The sequence below is a fragment of the Melanerpes formicivorus genome, unplaced genomic scaffold (genome assembly GCF_026170545.1).
Source record: "Melanerpes formicivorus ecotype bairdi unplaced genomic scaffold, bMelFor1.0.p_v2 SCAF_47, whole genome shotgun sequence".
NCBI classification, from domain to species: domain Eukaryota; kingdom Metazoa; phylum Chordata; class Aves; order Piciformes; family Picidae; genus Melanerpes; species Melanerpes formicivorus.
The window spans coordinates 2278510-2297938 of NW_027142399.1; the positions used below are offsets into that span (position 1 = coordinate 2278510).

Genomic DNA, 19429 nt, shown 5'->3' on the forward strand with positions numbered 1-19429 from the left:
GAAGAATTTCTTCCTAACATCCAGCCTGAACTTCCCCTGGCACAGCTTGAGACTGTGTCCTCTTATTCTGGTGCTGGTTGCCTGGGAGAAGAGACCAACCCCCACCTGGCTACAACCTCCCTTCAGGGAGTTGTAGACAGCAATAAGGTCTCCCCTGAGCCTCCTCTTCTCCAGGCTAAGCAACCCCAGCTCCCTCAGCCTCTCCTCACAGGGCTGTGCTCCAAACCCCTCCCCAGCTTTGCTGCCCTTCTCTGGACACCTTCCAGCAACTCAACATCTTTCCTAACCTGAGGGGCCCAGATGGATGAGGGGGTGGATGTGTTTTCAGGCTTCATCCATCCCCTCATGCAGCAGAAGTGCCTGTCAGGAGCAGAGCAGGTGTGGGGAACAAATGGGGGGAACACCTGAGTTTGAGGGTGGAGGCACCAGAGGAGGAGCACACAGGCACAGCAGCACTTCCTGCACTCAGATTCAAAAGAAGAAGGAAAACCATTAAAAAAATGAAGATTCTCTCGGAAAATGGTGGATTTCCCCCAAGATTTGGGGGACACAGAAAGGGATGGGAGCAGTCAGCTGGTGGATGATTTTATCCTACCCTTGATGTGAGCATCTGCCTGTCCCATCTGCTGAAGCAGCAAGATCAGGTTAGATTTATTTATGGTTTGTTTTTTTTTCTTCCCCAGCACGAAATTATGAAGAGAAAGGGAAAGGAGTTAGGGGTTAAAAAAAGAAGTCCCTAAAGAACATTGTAATTGCAGAACGAAGTGGAGATGATGTTTGTGCTTGCAGACAGGCTGCACAGCCCGGCCTGGAGATGGCAGTGCAGCCCTTCGCATGAAGATCCTCCAGCCCGAGCGAGCCCTGCGTGGCCAAAACCTTTTCCTCTGTGTCTAGGAGCCAGATGCTTTCACCTCTTCTGGCTTTGCATGGAAGAAGGGAAATGTTAGACCCAGCACAGCCCCTACCAGCCTCACCTGATCTGAACTCCAGCAAGAGGTAGAATTCTCCTCATCTCATTTCTGGGTCCCTCAGTTTAGGAAAGATGCTGACTTGCTGGAACATGTCCAGAGAAGGGCAACAAAGCTGGGGAGGGGTCTGGAGCACAGCCCTGTGAGGAGAGGCTGAGGGAGCTGGGGTTGCTTAGCCTGGAGAAGAGGAGGCTCAGGGGGCACCTTATTGATGATAGGAAGAAGTTCTTCACAGAAAGAGAGATTTGCCATTGGAATGTGCTACCCAGGGTGGTGGTGGAGTCACCATCACTGGAGGTGTTTAGGAGGAGACTGGATGGGGTGCTTGGTGCCATGGTTTAGTTGATTAGATGGTGTTGGGTGATAGGTTGGACTCGATCTCAAAGGTCTTTTCCAACCTGGTCTTGTCTATTCTGTTCTATCTCTGGGCCATATTTTGTCCTCTCTTACACTGGTGTCAGGATTAATCACGTAACAGACAGCAGAGGTGCACCTAAGCATGTCCAGAATTTGGGAGCTAGGCTTTAATTAAGCAGCAGCCCCCAGCAGGCCATGGACTACTTCTCATTACACTAATTAATTGGGCTGCCTCAGGGCTCTACTGTAAACCCCTGAGACCTGGCTGTAAAACCCAGGGGCTGTAAATCAGAGGTTCCATCACCCAGCACCTTCTGCTTCTATTTTTTTCAAAGCTGTGCTCTGCAGCACGTTGCCCTCCTGCTTTCCCACCAGAGCTATGTGAAGTGCTTGACCTCTCCAGCTCCAGAAACTTTAACAAGCTACACTTTTCCTAAGGAATCCCTTTTGTTATTGCTGCAAGGTGATATCCCCGTGCTACAACCAGCTCTAAGGGGGCAGCACAAGAATTTCCTAAGAGCAACCCTCCATATTGGTAGGAGACAGCTTCAAGGACCAGCACCACTCCCATCTCCTGCTCCTCTAGGAATGAAAGCAACATTCAGAAGGGGTTTGTTGCTTTTCTTCTGAGGGGTTTGTTGGTTTTCTTCTGAGGAGGTTTCATTCACCTTCTGCTCTTTGAAAAAGCAGAAAGGCAGAACCAAGGCTCTCCTGAGATGCCCATCGCTGGATATATGAAACCCTGGATGCAAAAGTATCACTTCAGTGGGGCTTGGATTGATGTTCAAATGGTTTTAGGGCCTCCAAGGCACAGGCTGAGTCGTTTGAGTATCACAGTATAACTTAGGTTGGAAAGGACCTCGAGGATCATGGAGTCCAACCTATCAACACAGACCCCATGACTAGACCATGGCACCAAGTGCCACATCCAATCTCCTCTTGAACACCTCCAGGGATGGTGACAGGTATGTTCAAGGTGATAGGACAAGGGGCAGAGGCTACAAACTAGAACCCAGGAGGTTTCACTTACAGTTAAGGAGAAACTTCTTTACTTTGAGGGTGCTGGAGCAGGCTGCCAGAAAGGTGGTGGAGATCCCCTTCTCTAGAGGCTTTCAAAGCCCACCTGGATGTGATCCTGTACAACCCAACCTGTGTTAGCATGGGGACTAGACTAGGTGATCTCACAGTATATTAGAGGTTGGAAGGGACCTCAAGAGATCATCAGGTCCAACCCCCCCACCAAAGCAGGACCTCTCCAGAGGTCCTTTCCAACCCCTACCCATTCTGTGTTTCTGTGGGACTCCAATCCCTTGATTTGGGGTGGAAAAGACGTTGAACTTCCCAAGTTTTCCTTCCTCTTTGGCTTAGGGCTGAGAGCAACCTCAGACCTGGTGCTGACAACACCATGAGGAAAAACCTAACCCACGAGGGGCTTAAATGAAGTGGCATTTCCCTGCTGCATTGTACATGGAAGAGGGAAAATAAGAACAGCTTAGGGAGTTAGGGAGAGAGAGAGAGAGAGAGAGATAAAAATGAAATCATAAAAAGGGATCATCTGGAAGCAATTAGCAGCAACTCCATTTAAAATAAATAAATAAATACAGCCATGAAGGTGCTCATAGCATTAAGGCTGAAGTGATCTGTACTCTGGGACCATAATTCACCAGCACTTAATAGCATTTACCCTGCAGATGTGCATTTTATGCAGAAATATCAACTTACCACTTTGAAAAATTAACCTATTGAAGGCTGTCAAGCCCTGGAAATCCCTCCAGGGAGTATTAGATGTTGAGGGCTGGTTGTTGGAGGCTTTCTTGGTTGTTTTTTAACCTGTGGGCTGGGGGAGAGATGGGTTAATTGGGGAGCAAGGGGGATTGGAAGGAGGGGAGGAGGTTGTGCTCTTTGTCCTGGGAGAAAAGGAATTTGTTGTAAAATCCACAGTGATGTGGGGGGAGGAACTGGAGAAGGTAAAAGTTGTCCAGTGTTGGGAAAAGGAAGATTTGAAGGGTACCACATGTGATGCCTCCCAGGAGATGCTTTTGAGTACAGCACCACCCTGCACAGAGGACAGAATCACAGATTCAGTAAGGTTGGAAGAGACCTCAAAGGTCACCAAGTCAAACCTGTCACCACAGACCTCATGACTAAACCATGGCACCAAGTGCCACATCCAATCCCCTCTTGGACACCTCCAGGGATGGGGACTCCACCACCTCCCTGGGCAGCACATCCCAATGGCTAACAACTCTCTCTGGGAAGAATTTTCTCCTCATCTCCAGCCCAACTTTCCCCTGAGACTGTGTCCTCTTTTTCTGGTGCTGACTGCCTGGGAGAAGAGACCAACTCCCTCCTGGCTACAACCTCCCTTCAGGTAGATGTAGAGAGCAAGAAGGTCTCCCCTGAGCCTCCTCTTCTCCAGGCTAAGCAACCCCAGCTCCCTCAGCCTCTCCTCATAGGGCTTAGGACACCAGGCACAGCAAGAGCAGCCATAGATAGTTAGGTGATTTGAAATGGTTTGGTGATATTCCAACCTGGTTTACTCTATTCTATTAAACCAAAAAAGGGCATTTTTGCACCAGTTTTACTGGTTTGGGGGTTTATTCTTTGCTTGTTTCCCCCAGTGCACTCTGCTGGGCTTTCTGATGGGACAGGAAGTGGGATTTCCAGTCTGGCTTAGAGCACACAGTGCTGGGCTGCCCCTTTGGAGGGGGGTTTATTCTGCAAGGCATTATTTGGGGGATAAATTATTACCTGCCACCCCAGAAAGAGGTGGGGATGCTCCAAGCCTCCTGTGAAGATCAGCAGGACCCACTGAGGGCTCCAACAGCAGTCAAACCTTAGCTGAGGAATTTTGGATGATGCCCAGAGAGGCAGGATGAGGCCAAAGTGGCTTTGCTGTCCCTCAAACTGCTGCAGTCAACAGTGAGGAAAGAAAATGGAGGTTTTACCTCTTCAGCTCAGTGATAACATAACAGGGGATTGTTTTTCCACTCTAACTTGTTCCTGAGCAAGGTTGCAGAAGGCATCAAGCTGAGTAGCACAGCTGGCATGCTTGAAGGGTAGGATCCATCCAGAGGGACCCTGGACAAGCTGGAGGAGTTGGTCCCTGTGAATCTCATGGGGATGAACAAGGCTCCTGCACAGTGGATCAGGGCAACCCCTGGAATCAATCCAGGCTGGGGATGAAAGGATGGAGAGCAGCCCTGTGGAGAAGGAATTGAAGGTGCTAAGGAGTGAAAAGCTGGATGGGAAAAGGGAAAAAGAAAGATCCCTCACAGCCCCAGAGATCAAAAGCTGTTCTGAGCAGGACTCAGGAGCAGGGTTGAGTCTTCTCCTTGTGTTTGAAAGACAATAAGGCACAAGGGGGTGGGGGAAAGCCCTCTCTTTACTTTTTGTGAAGGGCACGTTTTTAATCTTATCAGAGGCAAGCAGGACAATAACAGGAAAGGGCAGGGAGGCCTGGCCAGGAGATGTGGAGGGAAGGGCATGGAGTGATGAGGGGTTAAAAGCAAAACCCAGGGATTCCCCCAGGGACGCATCTAATCAGAGGCTGGGCTGATATTTAACCTGGCAAAGCACCACTGGAGCTGCACAATGGCAAAACTCTGTTGTGCACAGACAGCTTAGTAATGAGTGAGGCAGGAGGAGGGATGAAAAACTCTTTCCCCTCCTCAGCAGCTTCAAAATTCATTTATTTCCAGCAAAATCACCAAGAGCACACCTAAAAGGGGTGGATTCAGCTCCTACCATGCTCCTTCTGCCATTACAAGGGGCAGCTGGTACAAACTAGAACCCAAGAGGTTCCATCTGAGCAGAAGTAACTTGTTTGGTGTGAGGGTGCTGGAGCCCTGGAGCAGGCTGTCCAGAGAGGCTGTGGAATCTCCTTCTCTCCCTTATTTCCAAAGCTCACCTTGAGCTGCTGAACTTTGCAGGGAAAACAGCTTCTCTCCCTCTCCTGGTGAAGCTTTTCTCTTTTTCATCCAATAAATATTCAGTAGCCAAGAGAGGAGAGCTGGCAAGAAGGAAAGGTTGAGGCTGCAGCAGGCAGGGACCTTTGAACCACTGCCCCAGTATCAGCTGTTGGTTAAACCAAAGAAACATGGAATGGTTTAAGGTTGGAAGGGACCTTTACAATTCATCCACTCCAACCCCCTTGCAGTCAGCAGGCACATCTGCAACCAGAACAGGTTGCTCAGAGCCCCAGAGAACCCTGCTGGAATGGTTCCAGGGATGGGACATCCTCCACCTCTCCAGGCAACCTGGGGTCTCAACCCCCTCAGTGTAAAAAAATTCTTCTCTCTAGTCTGAATCTTCAGGTCTGCTCCCAGAGATGTGCAAACTCCCTGTACAAGGTGGTGCAAACCTCTGCTCCTCCATTCCCCTTGGGGATGAAGCAGAGCTCAGCTTTCCTCTGGATGTTACAAGGCTAAAACAACTCCACATCCCTCAGCTCACCACCATCCGGGCTGCCTAATTCCCTCCGTCCCTATTCTCCACCTTAGCTCGTTGGGGTCTTGGGATCCTGCCTTCATCCAAGGTGATGATCTCCAGGCAATTTTACAGCCAAGAAGGGCAAGGAGAAAATGTAGCTGGGGAGAAAGTGTCATGCCTAATGAAGCCTTGTTGATCCAGCCTAGAGCCAAAATGGTTTGCAGGTGCTCGGTGCAGCGAGGACGACAGATAATGAATAAAACATGGTTGTGTGCTTCAGTCTCCAGCAAATGTGACAAACCCAGATCTTGCAGCCAGGGGGGTGCTGGTGGTGGTGGGAAACGATATGAAATATGAGTTGGAGCTCATCTGAAGAGCTTGTAACTAATCCAAGCTGTTGCACTGTGTAGGCTCGCTGCTACAGGGTATGGGTCAAGCCAGGTTTATAAGGAACTGGGGAAATGGGGAAGGGGCTGCAGTTATCTTTGAAAAGACAGCAGGATGTGACCTCTGGCCACTGATGATATAATTCTGTGTGTTAAAGTGAAGGTTGGCTTCAGCCCTGTGCTCCAAGACTGATCTGACCCCATTGTTTTCCAGCCCAAAGGAGAAGCCAAGAAGGGGGGGAAAAAAGCCACAGTGTTTTAGATGCCAAAGCTCGTCGGATGAAACTGCACACGCTGGAAACCCTCCAGAGCCCTTCAGGGTCATGAGCAGGCCTGAGGTCAGTGGCTGCAGTGAGCAGCCAACAAATAAAAGATCACAGGATGATAGAATCACAGAATCATTAGGGTGGAAAATATCTCAAAGAGCATCAACCCAACACCACCATGCTGGTTAAACCATGGCCCAAACTGCCATGGCCACAGGTTTTTGGAGCACCTCCAGAGATGGGGACTCCATCACCTCCCTGGGCAGCCTGTTCCAATGCTTGACCACTCTCACAGCAAAGAAATTGTTCCTAATATGCAACCTAACCCCCCCCTCCTGCAACCTGAAGCCCTTTGTTCTTATCCTATTGTCTGTTCCTTGGGAGAAGAGATCAGCCCCCACCTCACTCCAGCCTCCTCTCAGGGAGCTGTAGAGAGCAATGAGGTCTCTCCTCAGCTTCCTCTTCTCCAGGCTGAACCACCCCAGTTCCCTCAGCTGCTTCTCACCAGCCCTGTTCTCCAGACCCTTCCCCAGCTTTGTTGCCCTTCTCTGGGCGCACTTCAGCATTTTAGGAGCAGTGATTCTCCCATATTTATTCCTCTGTGGATCCTCCCCTGCTTGGCTTGGGCTTTTCAGCCTTTGTGAGGACAAAACAATGATTTCCTATAGGAAGTTCACTTTTTTTTTCCCCAGCTAAGGCTCACTGGAGGGTCTGAGGACTAAATGCTGAACTGAAGCCACACGGAAAAGCAACCCAACAATGACACTGGAAGTTGCAATGGAGTCTGCTCCTTGGCTTCCCTCCAGCCCAAGGAGGACCAAGAATAGCTTCAAGTCAATGCTCTGAAGACAACTATTAGCCAATTAATTCTTTTCTGATCCATTTTCACTCTGCTTTCACTTCCTTTTGCATCATTACTCCTAATTAGGGCTCCAAATACTCCCCTGGAACACACCTACGCTTGGTCTAAATTAAGCCAAGAAAGGGTTAGCTACGTGCTCCAGGTCAGTGCTGAGTTCAGGGCTTTTTTCCTCCCCTTCTACAATCTCTTTCTCTCACTTTTTGAACCTGACCTCATCCTTACACATTGTCCTTGTGGCTAGGGCTGTGTGTAAATAGAAGCACTGGTGTGTGCCATCAGTAGTTAACAACAGGCTGAAGCCGAGGTCTGGGGGGAAAGTGGTGACTTTGTACCACAAGGGATTGTGCCTCTGGCTGATCCCAAACCATTCACTCCTTTATTTTTCTAATTAATTAGATTTATTTTCCTATATTCATGAGGATCTTCCCAGTTATGGATTGGACAGCTGGGATCACGAGGAACCAGCGAGCTCCACCTCAGCAAACCACAAAGTGTCGCCCAGAGACTCAGCCCTAGAGCTCAAGGACAAAAATCAAACTCCATCACATTCCCAGCTCTTGGCTTGCCAAACCCCACAGCTTTGGGCATGCAAAGCACAATGTGCTGCTTTATGAACATCCTGAAATGAACCTTGGCTTTCTGCTTTTAACCTTTGCACCCTGGCAACTTTATTCCTCCTGGGATGCTGCCCCTGCTCCCCAGCCTTCTGCACCTTGTTGATCATCTTCTGTTTTTCATGTTTAATGTTACAGCCTCCTGGGAGCCAAGCTCAGAGCATTTCAACCCTTCAGGATCTCACCACTGACCTCAGATATTATTTTCTACAAGCCCAGGTCTCTACTCCAAACTTTCCCCCCCCCTTTCATTTCTGTCCACAGGTTCTCTGTATTCTCTAACCCAGATGTTTTTGCCCTGTCAAAACCATTAGCTATCAGAATTCCTAAAGGCAGCTGCTTGGGTTGGGATCTGTTCCTCTTTCCAAGAGGAAAGGATGAAAGAGTGCACAAGCTCTCAAACCCAGCCTCCTTGCCAAAAATACTTCAGCACCAACCATGTGCTTTGCACAGGAGGTCACTGTCTGCCAGAGGTTCGTTTTGGCAGCTGTTTTCTTACTGAAAAGGGTTAAAAACCCAGGAAAAGTGTGGTTCCTCCTATTGCAGAGCATGCTGGTGCCTGTCCTGAGCTCGGATGTGAGCTAAGCTGCATGCACAGATGGTCATGTCAAGCCTGAACCTCCCTTTTGAAATCTCTAAGTCACCTGGAGAACAGAGAGACAGGATGATAGCAGAGCCCACAGAGATGCTCAGGGTGCAGTGTGAGGTCACTCAGGAGAACAAGGCTGGACAGGCAGGAATTTACCTGCACAGGTAGGGTTTCAGCACCACAGAATCAGTTTGGTTGTAAGAGACCTTTCAGAACAAGTCCAGCTGCTAACTCAGCACTGCCAGGTCACCACTATCACCGTGGTCCTCAGCACCACATCTGCATAGCTTTGAGACCCCTCCAGGGATGGGATTCCACCACTGCCCTGGCCAGCCCTGTGCCAGGCCTTGATGACCCTTTTGGGGAATAAATTGTTCCTCATGTCCAACCTCTCCTGGTGCAACTTGAGCTCATTTCCTCTTGCCCTATTACCTGCTCCCTGGGAGAAGAGACTGACCCTCACCTAGCTCCAACCTCCTTTCAGGAGTGTAGAGAGCTGACCTGTTTAGACTCTCAAGAGGTATCTTTGATTTCCAGGTTTGTTTGGATCTACTCTTGCTTCACCATCACAGGCTACAGACAGAGGGCTCCATCCATCTACCCATCAGACTTTTTCCTTCTAATTTTCTCAGCTGTTTGAAGAGTTGATCTATTTTGGAGGGTGGTGGTAAGGAGTATCTCTCTGCAGGTACAGTTGCAGCCCCAGGAAGCAGGAATTACACACAGAGCCCTTCTTTGGACCTGGAACCTTTTCTGTCTCTCACAGTCTATGGGGAATCAACAGAGCATTTACTGGAAACAGCACCCTGGTGAGAAGGGCAATGAGGCTGAGGAGAGGCCTCAAGCACCAGCCTCTCCTTGTAGGGCTTAGGGATCTGGGGTTGTTTAGTCTGGAGAAGAGGAAGCTCAGGGGAGATCTTCTTGCTCTCTACAACTACCTGAAGGGAGGTTGTAGCCAGGTAGGGGCTCGTCTCTTCTCCCAGGCAAGCAGCACCAGAGCAAGAGGACACAGTCTCAAGCTGTGCCAGGGGAAGTTTAGGCTGAAGGGGAGGAGAAAGTTCTTCCCAGAGAGAGTTGTTAGCCATTGGGATGAGCTGCCCAGGGAGGTGGTGGAGTCCCCATCCCTGGAGGTGTTCAAGAGGGGATTGGAGGTGGCTCTTGGTGCCATGGTTTTGTAGTCATGAGGTGGTGGGAGACAGGTTGGTCTGGATGATCATTGAGGTCTCTTTCAACTTTATTGATTCTATGAGAAGCAGAAGCTTCACAAGCTCACAGACTGGATGTCTTTTGAGGTCTCTGCAGCAAAGTGACTCTGTTCAGGTCTTCCAGGAAAGTAGCTCTGCCCACAAATCAACAAGATCAGGCAGAGCCTCACTCTCTGGTTCCCTACAGCAGCCTGCCCTTGATTTTCAGAGGGTATCCTCCTTCAAAGAAAGAAGAAAGCCCATCTTGTTTGCCAAGCTTTCCACCCATGACAGGGTGAGCTAATTTGCTTGGAAAACACTGCTATGCCTCAGTGCTGTGACATTAAGAGAGAACAGATTCTTGGGAGAGAGATTTCCTTTTCTCCCTGATACGCCAGGTCCTTCAGCAGCTGCTGAAGATGCAGGAGAGAGGGTGGTCAAGGACAGGAACTAAGCAACTGCTCCAAATGAGTGAGGAAGGTGCTGATAGATAACAACAAAGACAAAGCAAGTTAGAAGTGGGTCAGGGCAAGAAGTAGTTTCTCTCCCTGGTAACAAATGTGTCTGGCCTGCTTCCCCGATGAGCTCATCCATCTGACAAGAGCCTTGCTCTAATGCTTTGCAGACCTCAGGTATATTATCATAGCCTGAGCCTGAACCCTCCAGAGAAACCACAGGGAGAAGGGAGGTGGAAAATATCCATGCAGTGGTCACAGCAGCAAGAATGGGATGCCTGTGGTGCTGGGATGGAGATGTGCATGGCATTGAGATGGAGACACCCACAGCTGTGGGATGGAGAAGCCTGTGGTGCTGGGATGGAGATGTGCATAGCATTGAGATGCAGATGCCCACAGCTGTAGGATGGAGAAGCCTACGGTGCTGGGATGGAGATGTGCACAGCATCGAGATGCCCACAGTAGTGTGATGCTCCTAGCAGTGGGATTGGGATGTCCACAGTAGTGGAGTGCCCAGGATCATACTGCAGATGCCAGTGGGGTGGGGTACTCAGAGCAGCTGAGTAGGGGTATCTGCAGCAGTGGGTAGAGATGCCCACAGTGGTGAGACAGAGATGCTCGTGGCAGTGCGATAAACAGAGACAGTAGGCTACGGACCAAGAGGTGGCGCTGACAGACTGCCTGTGGCCCAGCCAGCAGCAGAGTACGAGCTCCAGCAGCAAGGGAAAGCAGGCACATACCCAAGGCAGACGTATTTTTATCTCTTATCTCCGTGCACTCGGGCTGGACGAAGCATTCTCAGGCACTAATCTCCTGTCTGTCCCACACAGAGTCCCTGAGGAGGCAGGGGAGCTGCTGGGGTTAGGAGCAACCCCCAGCTTGAGGCACTCATCTTCCAGGTCTGAAGGCCATGGTCAAAGGCAGCTCTAATTAAATTAAAGAGAGGGAACTGTATTTTTCTGGTAAAGAAAACATGATGACTTTGCTGAACAGGAGCCTCGGGGGGAGTGAAGAGAAGGTGAAAAATGCTTGGTGTGCAGAGGAGCCAACCCAGACTCTTTCTCTGCCCATCTTGACCTGTTTTTTGTTTTCTCCTTTGAGGTGCTGGAGGAGGCAGAGGCTAACAGAAGGGCAAAGTTCTCAGTAAGTCTTTGACATCAGCATTCACTTTGGGCTGGGCATGTTCCACGGCTCCTGGGGCTTTTCACAGCCACATCTGTGATGCACTCGAAGAAAAAAAGAAAAGAGAGCTTTTATACAGAGAAAAACCCCAGCTCTACCCTAGGCACTTCTGATAAGCAGGTGGCTGCAGGTAAAAACCAGCCCAGTGCACTTGGTCTCTCTTTTCCTCAACATCTTCAAGCATTTCTGGTACTAGAGATGAGTCACTGGAAATCCCCACTGTCTACCAGTGCCCTTCCTCCAAGCATCACTTGCTGCTGCTTTGAGCACCACACCACAGAGGCCATGTTTAGTCTTTCTGGTGCCACAGTGCTCTGTAGCTTGGGGAAGAAGAAGAAAGGTAAAGAGGGCACCTATTTTAGGCAGCAGGAGCATGTACTGCTGATGGGCAGGCTTGCAGAGAGCCAATCTTCTGGAGAACATCACTCAGGGTCTCTGTGCATTGGGTATTAATAGCCCAGGTTGTGCTTCCAGTTAGGAACTACTTACAGCCTTCCAAAGAAGCCAGCATGAGAGAGTGGTGGATGTGCTTCATGTGGGCATCTGGACAGGGTTATGATCCCCAGGGCTTCTCCAGGTTTGGAAGAGATCAGAGGTAGAACTGAAAAGCAGGAGGCTCATGTGGCACTGTGCTGGCTGTATGCAGATGGAAAGGGTGAAGCATGGAGGTCTGCCTCCTTGGGTTGCACAGTGGCATGGGAAACCACAATGAGCTCAGGAAGGTGCATTTTGAGCAGAAGTTGTGCAGTTCCCCTGTGGAAATCAATAGAGTCTGACACCAGGGTCAAGCAGTGCAAATCCAGCCATGAAACATCCATTTGAGGCTGAGGTGTCACCATTGATGGGCAAAAGTAGAAGAGTCAAAGGTGCTCCTCAACCAAAGACAGCAGAGAGATGACTGAAGGGGGAAAATCCCCAGCTGTCTGTGTTGAAGAGAGCCAGAAACAAGGGATGTGGTTTAGCACCAGGTTTGGCAGAGCTAGATAATGGTTGGACTCCATCATCTCAAAGGTCTTTTCCAACCATAACTAATTTGGTGAGAAATTGTTCCTCATGTCCAACCTAAACCTCCCCTGAAGCAATCTGAGGTTGTTTCCTCTTGCCCTGTCACTTGGGAGAAGCTTAAGGGAACTTTTCCCCCTCACACCATAGTGATTTCAGGTCCTGGATGGAGATGGTTTAAACAGTGCAAAAGAAGGGATGACACAAGAGAAGGTGGAGAAAGCTTTGTACAGTCTGAGCAACCACTTGGGGTGGAAATTACAGGGAGGTGGTGGAGTCCCCAGCCCTGGAGGCGTTCAAGAGGGGATTGGACGTGGCACTTGGTGCCATGGTTTAGTCATGAGGTCTGTGGTGACAGGTTGGACTTGATGATCTTTGAGGTCGCTTCCAACCTTGGTGATTCTGTGAAATAAACCTCTGGGCACATTGAGGGACAAGGGTGCTACAGTGGTAAGGCAGGAGCTGAAGAAAATCCCACACCATCAGATGCTAAGATGGCTAAAACTCAGCTTCAGGACAGCTGTAAGCAGTCATTGTAGCCTCTCCTTACCCAACATCACCCTAATGGGTACAAATCTGCCAATTAAGGCCCAATTAAGCTTCATCTTCAGATGCTTTCTCCACATTCAGCAGTTCTTGCCTGGATTGAGTTATTAGCCACAGGTTCGGTGGTCAAGGTCGTTGTCCCTTTCATCTGAAGATCTCAAAGCCCTGGCTGAAACCCCACCAGCATTCCCTCTGTGGTAGGTAGGGGTTCTAATGGCATTTTAATATCATGGACCTAATTTATGGGGATAAATTACAGCAGGAGATAAAGAGCACGTGGACCTGTGTGGATAAAAATAAACCTCCCCGTTGCCCCATTATCTGGCTTTGGTTAAGCTTCTGCTTGGGGAAGGCTTGGGGGGGTTTTCTTTGGGCTAATTTCTCTCCTTTAGCTTCCCCCTCCCCTTCCCCCCTTTAATGAAATGCTCTTTATTTATAGCAGAATGGTCAACTTTGAAGCCAGAGCCAAGCATTTGGGGAGCTGCTCAGATAGGGCTCTTGAAAAGGAGAACGATGTCTGGTTCAGATGTTTTCAGCAGTTATTGTTTCAAGGCAGAGAGAGCCATGACATTTCTCCTTGCCCTCCCCTCGGCATTTCTCAAGGCCATGGGCAAAGCAGATGTCTCCAGAGCTGGGAGAAGAAGTGGTGACAAGCGTGTGTGTGTGTGGGGAAAGGCATCAGATGAAAGAGGATTTGAGACAGGAAGACTCAAAGGACCAACATTACTGTAAAGTGCTCCCCAGTGCCCCATGTGAGCCTCATCCTGCTGCTCTTCACACTTACTGGGCTAGAAGATGTTTTGCTGTCCACCCAAAGACATCATTCCACTGCTCAAGAAGTAGTTTTCCATCTCCTTCATGGATCATAGTTGTGTCTGGTGGTCCTCAAGCTCATGAGCTTCCTGCAAGCCAGAAACAAATTGTGATCAGAGCAGCAGAGGAGAATCACAGAATCCCAGCATGGCAGGGCTTAGAAAGGATCATCTTGTCCAATCTACTTGCTACAGCAGGGGCACCCAAAGTGGCTTACCCAGGATCACATCCAGGCAGGATTCTCTCTAGAGAAAGACTCCAGAACCTCTCTGGGCAGCCTGATTCAGTGTGCCATGATCCTCATCGCTTCTGGAACCCTTGCATGGCCTGTGCTACATTTCCAGATGAATTTTTGACTTGATTTGCAGCCTCCCCTTCACAACCTAAAGCTTTTCACCACTTCTTCCAGGGGATCACTCAAAGCTTCAAGCAAGACAGCCACCAGCACATGCCATCCCCTCAGCCTCCTTTTCCCCAGGCTGAACACCCCCAGCTCCCTCAGCTGCTCCTCCCCAGCCCTCTTCTCCAGACCCTTTCCTAACTTTGTTGCCCTTCTCTGACCCACTCCAGCCCCTCAGTGCCCTTCTTGGAGCAGACCAGGCACCACAAGAGGCAGCTAAGGGAACAAATGCTAGGTTGTAATTACCCACTGGATGCTGATAAGCTGCTTCCATTCACTATTAACATAGCAGAGAGCCCTGCAACATCTGCATGTGCTATCCCAGAGTTGAAGGCTCTTGATGGGAGAAATTTCCCTTCCCATCTCAGTGACCATAATGCAGGATCACAGGATGTTAGAGGTTGGAAAGGACCATCTAAGATCACAGAACCAACCAGGCTGGAAATGACCTCAGAGATTATCAAGTCCAGCCTATTACCTAATACCTGACACCAAGTGCCTCATCCAGTCTCTTCCTAAGCACCTCCAGGGATGGGGACTCCACCACCCTGGGCAGCACATTCCAGTGGCCAATTACTCATTACTCATTCTATGAAGAACTTTCTCCTCACTTCCAGCCTAGACTTCCCCTCCCCAGCCTCATTGCCCTTCTCTGGATATGTTCAAGTGTCTCAATGTCCTTCTTAAATTGAGGGGCCCAGAACTGGACACAGGACTCAAGGTGTGGCCTAACCAGTGCTGAGCACAGGGCAGAATGACCTCCCTGCTCCTGCTGCCCACACTATTCTTGATGCATGCCAGGATGCCATTGGCCTTCTTGGCCAGCTGGGCACAAGTCCAATCCCCCTGTGAGAGCAGGGCCATAGAATCTAGACAGAGAGGCTATTTCTGTCCTGATTCTCCAAAGAGAAGCTTTTATGAACAGCCATGGGAAGCCTTCTGCTTGGGCCAGCCAGATCGCAGCTAAGAGCTGAAGGATGATGGAAACACCCAACTTTCCCGTGGCTCCTGCTCTGGGGGCTGCATGACATCATGCCCTCCCAGCAGGGTGATAAGACAGAGAGGCTTTGATAGCACGGAGGGGGGACTCTGGCCCGTGGCCAAAGGCGCTGAGGAGCAGCACATACCTTCAGCGCCTCGCCTGCGCCCGGCAATGCCTGGAGCCTGATGTAACTTCCTCCAGGCCACTGAGGCTTGTGTGGAGCTGGAATGGAGACAACCTGGGGCTCTATCTTGGAAAGCAGCAGTTGTCTGAGGAAGGGGAGGGGGGAAAAGATGGTTAGATGTGCCCTTCCAGCTATGTGTGCAGAGAAGCTTGGGCAGAGGGGACATTATTAGCAGTCTCCTGGGCAATGAGGAGTTTGGCTGCCTGCTTGTGAACCCTTCACTATCCCTACAAGTCCTAAACCACATTCTGGGGTAGGTTTCCCCTGAATCCTTTAGAAGGGATTGTTGGTGGAACACAGGAACAGGTCACCCAGAGAGGTGGCTGAGGTCCCATTCCTGGAGATATTCAAGGTGAGGCTTGCAGGGCTGTGGACAGCCTGATCCAGTTGAGAATGTCCCTGCTTACTGCGGGGGGGTTGGGCTAGATGACCTCTAGAGGTCCCTTCCAACCCAAACCATTCTATGATTGTATGACAAGTTCACCCCTTTGGCCAGCTAATCCTTTCAGAGGTATAGGCAAGCATCCTATAATTCCACCATGTCCTCCAAGCCCTTTGCTTTCAGGTTACTTGGGAGCTTGGACCTGGAGATAAGCAGTTCAGGCATTCTGAACCTTCAAGCCTGCTCTGGAGGAACCCAGCTACAGCAGAAAACTACAGCACATGCTGCACTAGACACAGGCTTCTATTTCCTCAGGGTTTCCACAAGAGAGAATCAAGGAGTGGGCTGGGGGGCAGGGAGGGAAGGGATCTTTAAAGCTCATCTGGTCCAATGCCCCTGCAGTCAGCAGGGACATCTACAAGACCCTCAAAAGCTGGAGTCTTGTACAGCTTTTCCTAATGCAAGAAGTCATCTCCTCCTAGACCTACCTGGAAACATTTCTCTTAGAGCCTCCCAACAGCCAGCCTGCCTAGTATGTGCCTTATATAGGGCCCAGGCCACTCATGCCCACCACCTGTGGAGGTGTTGCTCACCATCCCTCACCTGGGGCTTGTAAATGCTGATGGCTACAGGGATGCAACACCAAACCCCCACCTTTTAGCCCAAACCCACAATACCACATTGGATGAGAGGAGGACTACTGGGACAAGAGGGGGAATACATTTAAGGGCAACAAAGCTGGGGAGGGGTCTGGAGCACAGCCCTGTGAGGAGAGGCAGAGGGAGTTGGGGTTGCTTAGCCTGGGGAAGAAGAGGCTCAGGGGAGACCTTATTGCTGTCTACAACTACCTGAAGGGAAGTTGTAGCCAGGTGGGGGTTGGTCTCTTCTCCCAGACAACCAGCACCAGAACAAGAGGACACAGTCTCAAGCTGCACCAGGGGAGGTTCAGGCTGGATGTTAGGAAGAAATTCTTCACAGAAAGAGAGATTGGCCATTGGGATGTGCTGCCCAGGGAGGTGGTGGAGTCCCCATCCCTGGAGGTGTTTAGGAAGAGACTGGATGTGACACTTGGTGCCATGGTTTAGTTGATCAGATGGTGTTGGGTGATGGGTTGGACATGATGATCTCTGAAGCCTTTTCCAACCTAATTAATTCTATTCTATTCTAGCACTGAGGTTTGGTGTTCTGTTGGAAGTGCAAAGCTCAGCTCACCCCTCACTCCAGAGCCATTCGCAGCATGTCCATAAGCTCTCAAGCCCTCCAGTTGTCCCCCTGGAAATCTGAAAGCTGTTAGCAGGCTGGAGAAAGGGAGGTAAATGAAAATGTGTTTGCCAGTTTCACCAGATGTGGGGGCCAGTGTCATGGATGGGTTTTATTATTCTATAAATACCAGGGGCAGGAGGTTGTTATTAGCCACTCAGTAATTAATCCAACGTGCCACGGCCTCGGACATGGGCCACCACTTAATGTCCAATTAATAGCCTGCTGCCCTCCTGAGCACGTGCTGAGCTCCCCAGATGCTGCACAAAGTCAGAAGGAATGGAGGAGGCATCAGGGAGAAGGCTCCTGGAATGAAAGGGCTGAGCTGAGGAGACAAGTCGAGCGGAAACCAGATGATGCTGGAGAGCGCAGACATCAAAGGCTGCCTGAGCAGATTTCAGCAGCTATTCCAGGGGCATGCAAAGAATGCCTCGTGCCAGCTCCCAAACCAGATAGCTGTGGATTAAGACTCCTGGAATCCTCAGATTGTTTGCTTGAAAGGGACCTTTCAGATCAAACATTAACTCAGCACTGCCAGGTGACCACAGACACGTGTCCCTCAGCACCACACCTACACAGCTTTGAACCTCCCCTAGGAATGGGGACTCCAGCACTGCCCTGAGCAGCCTGGGCCAGGCCTTGACAACCCTCAAGGGGAAGAAATTGTTCCTCATGGCCAACCTACACCTCCTCTGACACAACTTGAGCTCATTTCCTCTTGTCCTATCACTTGTTCCTTGGGAGAAGAGACCAAAACCTACCTCACTCCAACCTCCTTTCAGGGAGTTGGAGAGAGCCAGAAGGTCTCCCTTCAGCCTCCTTTTCCCCAAACTGAACAACCTTTAGCTGCTCCTCCCCAGCCTTGTTCTCCAGACCCTTCCCCAGCTTTGCTGCCCTTCTCTAGACCCACTCCAGCCCCTCAATCCCCTTCTTGGAGCAAACCAGGCACCACAAGAGGCAGCTAAGGGAACAAATGCTAGGTTGTAATTACCCACTGGATGCTGATAAGCTGCTTTCATTTACCATTAGCATAGCAGAGAGCCCTAGAACATCTGGAACATCTGCACATCCGAGGACACTGCTTTCGTCTGCAGAAAGTCCCTGCTCCCTGCGGCACAAGATGTGAAAATGTTCTGCTAATTCCCATTGATGCTGTTGAAAAAGCACTGAAAACCTTTTATTAATGGCTGCTCTTACTCCTCTTCCAGCAAAGCAGCGATATCTGAGGCTGTGAATGTTTGGAACAGGGCTCCAAAGAGCTAGGATTGACGGATTTGCAAAGCAAGCCAAAGAGATGAGGGATGCAAAGGTGGAGCTTGAGGAGCTTGGGTAATGCAGAGTTGGATCAGGGAGTTTGTGAGCGGTTTGTGAAGGGAAAACTCTTCCCACAGCACCTCCGATGTGCTGCCATGGAAAAATGATCTGGATGAGGGCACTGAGCCCATCATCAGTAAATTTGCAGATGACACCAAGCTGGAGGCAGGGGATGATCTGCTGGAGGGTAGAGAGGCTTTGCAGAGGGACCTCGACAGGCTGGACAGATGGGCAGAGTCCAAGGGCATGAGACTGAACACATCCAAGTGCCAGGTTCTGCACATTGGCCACAGCAACCCCAGGCAGTGCCACAGGCTGGGGTCAGAGTGGCTGAGAGCAGCCAGGCAGAGAGGGACCTGGGGGTACTGGTCGATGGTAGGCTGAACATGAGCCTGCAGTGTGCCCAGTCAGGCAAGAGGGCCAATGGCATCCTGGCCTGCATCAGGAACAGTGTGGCCAGCAGGAGCAGGGAGGTCATTCTGCCCCTGTACACTGCACTGGTTAGGCCACACCTGGAGTACTGTGTCCAGTTCTGGGCTCCTCAGTTTAGGAGGGAGGTTGACTTGCTGGAAGGTGTCCAGAGAAGGGCGACAAAGCTGGGGAGGGGTTTGGAACACAGCCCTGTGAGGAGAGGCTGAGGGAGCTGGGGTTGCTCAGCCTGGAGAAGAGGAGGCTCAGGGGTGACCTTCTTGCTGTCTACAACTACCTGAAGGGAGGTTGTAGCCAGGTGGGGATTGGTCTCTTTTCCCAGGCAAGCAGCACCAGAACAAGAGGACACAGTCTCAAGCTGTGCCAGGGGAGGTTTAGGCTGGATGTTAGGAGGAAATTCTACAGAGAGAGAGTGATTGCCCATTGGAATGTGCTGCCCAGGGAGGTGGTGGAGTCACCATCCCTGGAGGTGTTTAGGAGGAGACTGGTTGGGGTGCTTGGTGCCATGGGTTAGTTGATTAGATGGTGTTGGGTGATAGGTTGGATGTGATGATCTCAAAAGTCTCTTCCAACCTGGTGTGGTCTGGTCTATTCTATTCTATTCTATTCTATTCTATTCTATTCTATTCTATTCTATTCTATTCTATTCTATTCTATTCTATTCTATTCTATTCTATTCTATTCTAAATGTGCAAGTATCTGGCCCTGATATGGCAAATCAGGAGCTTTAAGTGCTGCTTGTGTGAGCCATGATAAATTTATTATGGGGTGGGTTTGCCCACAGCAGCACAGATGGGGCTTGATGTCTCAGCCCAGCATCTCC

The 19429-nt window shown here is 50.2% G+C and overlaps 1 protein-coding gene and 1 long non-coding RNA gene across 2 annotated transcripts in view; one reads left to right on the plus strand and one right to left on the minus strand.

The window, feature by feature from the left end:
- The window catches only part of UBASH3B (ubiquitin associated and SH3 domain containing B), a 278462-nt gene that overhangs the window by 171343 nt on the left and 87690 nt on the right, over positions 1-19429 (plus strand). The window lies entirely within an intron of this gene.
- LOC137451940 (uncharacterized) lies at positions 2406-15274 on the minus strand. The gene is made up of 4 exons (XR_010989922.1): positions 15183-15274; positions 13627-13744; positions 3048-3162; positions 2406-2460 (listed from the first exon to the last, which is right to left on the minus strand). It is a non-coding gene; the product is annotated as an uncharacterized lncRNA (long non-coding RNA).